This window comes from Mus caroli, chromosome 16 (genome assembly GCF_900094665.2).
Source record: "Mus caroli chromosome 16, CAROLI_EIJ_v1.1, whole genome shotgun sequence".
NCBI lineage: Eukaryota > Metazoa > Chordata > Mammalia > Rodentia > Muridae > Mus > Mus caroli.
The window spans coordinates 35,123,018-35,128,954 of record NC_034585.1 but is presented as its reverse complement, the minus strand read 5'-3'; the positions used below and the strand labels follow the sequence as shown (position 1 = coordinate 35,128,954).

General features: G+C 42.9%; 1 long non-coding RNA gene across 1 annotated transcript in view; it reads right to left on the bottom strand.

Moving 5' to 3' along the window:
• Nucleotides 1–362: 362 nt before the first annotated feature.
• LOC110311155 overlaps nucleotides 363–5,937 on the bottom strand; it is a 38,840-nt gene continuing 33,265 nt past the window's right edge. The window contains exon 4 of the long non-coding RNA XR_002379920.1: nucleotides 363–774. This is a non-coding gene — a long non-coding RNA (uncharacterized LOC110311155). The remainder of the gene's footprint in view (nucleotides 775–5,937) is intronic.

The following is a 5,937-nucleotide window of genomic DNA, read 5'->3' as shown; positions in this document are numbered from 1 at the left end:
ACAAAACAAGGGGAAGTTTCAGACACAAGCTGTAAGTTGAAAAATATCAATGGTGCACTCTACTATAGGAATACATATTTTACACTGGGTTCCAGGACTGCCAGGGCCACCCGAAGAAACCCCGTCTAAAAAAACAAAAACAAAAACAAACAACCAAAAATGGCCTGGAAAGATGTATCAGCAGTTAAGAGCACCAGCTAGCTGTTCTTCCAAAGGACCTGGGTTCAATTTCCAGCACCCACAGAGCAGCTCACAACAGTCTGTAACTCCAGGGGGTCTGACACTGACACCCTCACATGGATGCACATGCAGGCAAGACACCAGTGCACATAAAATAAATAAATCATGAAAGCAATAGTTCCTTAATTAATTAATTATTAGTACTCGTGTGGGACTGCACGTGCTTGTGGAGGTCACATGACAGCCTCCAGGAGCAGTTCTGTCCTTCCACCTCTTTGAGGCAGGGTGAGTTTTCCTGTGTTATGCATGCCAGGCTAGCAGGCTAGAATTCTGCGAATTCTGTGTAATCCTCTGGTCTCTACCTTTGTTCTCCTTGCCAGACTGTTGGAGTACCGCAGCATCCTGCATTTTGACGTGGGCCCCAGGGATGGACTTGAGGTCATCAGGCTTGATCAGCAGTCGTGTTTAAATATTTTCGTTTGTGCTTTTCCACTCCAGATGACCATCATTTCTTTTTTCTTGCTTAGTTGCACTGGCTAAGATCTCCAAAAATAGGGGTAAACACGGTGTGAAAATCCTTGGTTTGTTCCTGACCTTAAGGAGAGAAGACACTTTTTGTAGACAGTCCCTTTATCAAACTCTGACATCTGTTTCCTACCAGTGTTATTATCAAGGCAAATAACAACAGTCTGGAGGTAGAAATTACAGAGCACAGGACTTGGCTTGACAGGAAAGAGAATCCCAGCTTGCAGAGGCAAGAGGATTGTAGATTCAAGGCCAGACTGGACTACATAATGAGATGCTACTGTGAACTAAGCAAGGCAGGGAAACTTTTTGTTTGACAATGAGATCCTTAAAGAAGTCAAAATGTTTGCTTTGGAGAGGGGGGGAGTGCCTTTCTAGAAGTTTCAGAGGACCACATACTGTGATTTTTATCCTTTGTGTGGGAGAAAATAACTGACCCCTTCTGTTTCTCCTGAAGATGCTGTGAGAATGTTGCGTAGGAAAGTGACTGGCAAGCCATGTTTTCCAAGACTTCCTTACATACAGCCAAACCCACCGAAAAACTACTTTTTAATAATTAAACTTAAATTGTGTTAACCTTTTAAAAATTGCATTTATTGATTCATCCATTCATTTTGTGGTGGTGGAGTGGGGTAGGGAGGGCCATAGACTCCACAGTGCCGGCCTGATGCCTGCAGGGATCAGCTCTGTCATTCCAGCACGTGGATCTCAAGGACCAAAGTCAGGCATCGGATTCGTGGACAACCATGCTGGCCAGCTGAGGTGCCTCCACAGCCCTCGTTGTGTTTAAAATGCTCTCCAAGATATTTTTTTTTTCTAGAGCATAGTAAACCGCAGATTCATTATAACCCCTGAAATTTTTTTATTCTCGGTGAGTGAAGAAATCCCATTGCGCCTTTAATCCCAGCACTCGGGAGGCAGAGGTAGGCGGATTTCTGAGTTCGAGGCCAGCCTGGTCTACAGTGTGAGTTCCAGGACAGCCAAGGCTACACAGAGAAACCCTGCCTCGAAAAACAAAACAAAACAAAAAAAAAGAAATCCCATTGCACAGAAAAGTTTATGCCTGTTAGGATGACACAGGCCTGCTTGGAGAAATTCTGGTTGTTAAAAATAAACCTTTCACGCCGTTTGAACTGATCTTTGTCTTTGTAAAAGAAATCTTACAAACTGCAGAAATATCTCAAAACTTTATAAAGCAACTTGTTTCAATATCTTCTTCTAGTATGTTGGCCATCATTTAATGGAGTAATGACAATGTTTCTTTAGCCAATAAGCACAGAGATTTCTGGTTTTCATTTCAAATGTTTCTAGCAAACATAAAATCAGGTAAAACATAAAAAAAAAAAAGTTTGCTTCTAAAAATAAATAAATAAATAAACCTTAAAGAGAGACGCTATTAAATATAGTAATGGTATTAAACTCTTGTGGTTTTATTTACCTGGGGTGGGGGGGGGCGGGGGGAGTTGTCGCTGACCTTTTTTTAAAAAAAGATCTATTTTTATTAGTTTAATTGTGTGTATTGTGTGGGTATAGGCACATAAATGTAAGTGCCCACGGAGGCCCGAGGTGTCAGATGCCCCAGGAGCTGGGGTCACAGGCTGAGGTCACATGTGAGCCACATGATCTGGGTGTTGGGATTTGAACTCAGGGCCTCAGGAAGAGCAGCATCTGCCTTAACCACTGAGCCATCTCTCCAGCTTAAGTTTCTCTGACTTCTTTAGGTTAGAAAAAAGAAAAGAAAACAAAGACTCCCTAGGCTTCCTGATTTTACTCCACTTCCAGGTCGCTGAAGTGGGAGTCCTTCGAGATACAGGAACACACACATTCCCAAGGAGAAAAGAGAACAAAGAGCTCTGTAAGAGCTGCACACCAAGGGAAAGACTGTCAAAGCACCTTGGGAAAGAAGCAGCGACAAGAACCGTCTGGCTTGCACGGCTAAGGCTGGCAGCCAGATGCTTTAGCCATAACTGATAAACGATGAAATTTAGGCACTCTGGTGGTATGGTTTGGGTGAGTGTTATGTGCTAAAGGTATAGTCACAAGCCCACGGTGCTATATGAAGGGAGTGGTAGCTTTAAGAGGTGTGTCCTGCTGAGCAGGTAGCCCAGGCCTGCAGTGATCCGGGAGGCTTAGCAGAAGATATAAAGTTCAAAGCATACTTGGGCTACAGAGCCCGGTGGCCTAAAGAAAGGAGGTTGGGTCACTTGGGTGGGGGGCAAGATATTGGGACTCAGGCCCTTTTCTTCATCTGAGCTTCCCAGATATTTTGCGGTTCAAAGGCCTTTCCAGCCTAATGTTCCTACCATGATAATATTGTGCCACCTAGCCGAAGCCATAGGACCCAGTCACCAAGGACTGAAGCTGCCCAAACCCTGAGTCACTTTAAACCCTTCCTCTTTCTACATAGATTGACCTCAGGTCTTTGTAACAGCAGCAGAAAACTAATACAATAAGGATTCCATTTTACACCTAATTATTTAAGTGTTATTATTTAAGGCCGTAGTATGTGCAAATATCAACTTGCCCTTTTACCTGTAACATCAACCCTGGAGACAAGTACTGTTCGGAATACAGAGATACAACTCTGTTTCCTTCCAGAGACGTCCACAAATATGCAAGCTGGAGGTGAGGTAAGCCCTGATTGTAGTATAATGTGTGTCACGTGTCACATGTGTCTTTTAACCACAAATATCTTTGAAATTGTCCTCAACAGGTAGCGTAGTTTTCTATGGTGCCATTACTAATTGGAGCTTACCTGATGTGTTGGATGGTTTTATGTCAGCTTGACACAAGCTAGATTCACTTGGGAAGAGGGAACCTCAGTTGAGAAGATGCTCCCACTGAAGATTGGCCTATGGGAAACGGTGTAGTACATTTTTTTTTGATTAATGATGGGGTAGAAGGACCCGGTTCACTGTGGGTATTGTCCACAGGTGCAGACTGAGCAAGCCATGAGGAGCAAGCCAGTAAGCAGCACTCCTCCAAGGTCTCTGCTCCAGTTCAGTCTCCTTACAGGCAATCAGATGGAGGCATTTTCTTAACTGAGGTGCCTCATTCCAGATACCCCTAGCTTGTGTCAAGGGGACCAGAAACTAAGCAGCACAATTATGCTTGATATAATGTACCAGGAGGGGTTATTTAAAAAGAGAGACAGTAAGCAAGACCTTTTTTCAAAAAATGGGAAAGAGACTCCTGAGAGATGGTTCAGCAGTTAAGAGCACAAGATGTACTTGCAGAGGACCTGGATTCTAGTTCCAGCCCTGACAAGATAGTAACTCCAGTAGTAGGGGATCTGTTTGATGCCATCTTCACCAGGCATGCACATGGTACGCACACACACACACACACAGAGGCAGGGAAAACACTAGTACTCATGAAAAATAAAATAATAAATCTTTATTTTTAAAAAAAAGTTGGGGAGAGTAAAAATGTAAGGGGTGGGTCTGGGAGAAAATGGGGAAATGAATATAATCAAAATATGTTGTACAAAAATTCTCAAAGAATTAATAAAAACATTTTAGTAAAAATATACCGGGAGATAATACTCCCTATCTATCAATTAGCTCAAGCAAAAGATTAACCTGTCCTTTAGTAAAAGGACTAGTTCTCTCAGTGCTGTGACAGAAGGCCTGGCATTAGCAACTTAAAGGAGGAGGAATGTCTTTTGACTCTCAGCTGTCAGGAAATGCAGTCCAGAGTTCATCTCGGTAAGGAAAGCACAGAGGCAGGAGAATCTCCTGGCTGGGGAATGGAGTGCCAAGGGGCAGGTGGATTAATTGCTTTCCTGATGCTGGGATAAAATACTGCAATCAAGGCAATTTATAAAAGGAAGTTGTAGCAGTCTATCATCATCACAACAGCGGGCCTGGCAGCTAGAGTAAGGCGCTGAGCACTCATCTCTTAAAGCAGACCATGAAACACAGAGAGAAACTCTCAAAGCCTGCCTACCAACCGGGACAGAGCTGTTCCTATCACCCTTAGGGGTGGGATTTGGTGGAGACATCCCATTCAGAGCTGAGCCTTTAATCCCAGCACTAGGGAGGCAGGGGCAGGTGGGTTTCTGAGTTCGAAGCCAGCCTGGTCTACAAAGTGAGTTCCAGGACAGCCTGGGCTACACAGAGAAACCCTGTTTCGAAAAACCAAAAACCAAAAAACAAAACAAACAGAGCTGGGTGTTCTAAGGTCTCTTCTTGGTTCTGAATGTTTAGTGTTTTGATTATTATGTGCCTAGCCAAGATTTTTTCCTAATCCCAGTCTATTTGGTGTTCTGTATGTTTCTTGTACCTTGATAAGTGTCTCCTTCTTTAGATTAGAAATTTTCTTCTATGATTCTGTTGAAAATATTTTCTTTGACATTGACCTGTGTTTCTTCTTCTTCCTCTATTCCTGTTATTACATACATTTAACATTTTGGCTTTACTGATGTTTTCAATTCTTCTATGGAGTCTTCACTGTCTGAGATTCTTTCCTTCATCTCTTGCATCCTATTGATGAGGCTTGCCTCTGGGGTTCCTCAATTTGTTGTGGCCAGATTTCTTTCAGTTTTGATTTTCTTTATTGAATCTATTTCAACGTTCAGGTATTGAGCGGTTTTATTCACTTCCTTCTAGTGCTTATGTTTTCATAGATTTCTTTAAGATTCATTTCTGTGGACCTCTATCCTATTCATAATGGCTGTGCTAAGGTTTTCTCTTGTGCTTCAGCAGATACAATGGATCTCAGGGAAATACATTGTCCTGCTTGTTATTGATTGTGTTCTTATGCTAGTGTCTAGAAATCTGGGTTTGGGAAGAGCTGTAATTAATTCTAGGTGCTGTCTCAACCTTTGTTGAGTGCATGTTCTTTTTTTCTTTGGTTTCTGTTGCCCTCTCAGGTCTTAAGAGGGTGTGATGGCAGTGTGTTGTCGGGGAGGGAATTCTGGGATCCTGCTAGGTTTGGCCACTGGGGTTTCTAGGCATTGGGAATGAACACTTAGGAATGAGGTTGGGGGCTGAGGGGGTCCACAGGAAGGAGGGAAGCAGGATGTTTTCACTAGAATCTACTCAGACCCTCCCCTGGGAATGGGAGCAGAGAGTGAGGAGAGATCACAACAGGTAGTCTGCCTCAGAGATGGGGGATGAGACTGGGGATTAGGGAGAAGGGGTGAGGGTGGGGCGGGGAGTGAAGATCTGAAACTCTTTTTTTTTTTAATTTTTAATATTTTTTTTTTTTTTTTTTTTTTTTTTTTTTTTT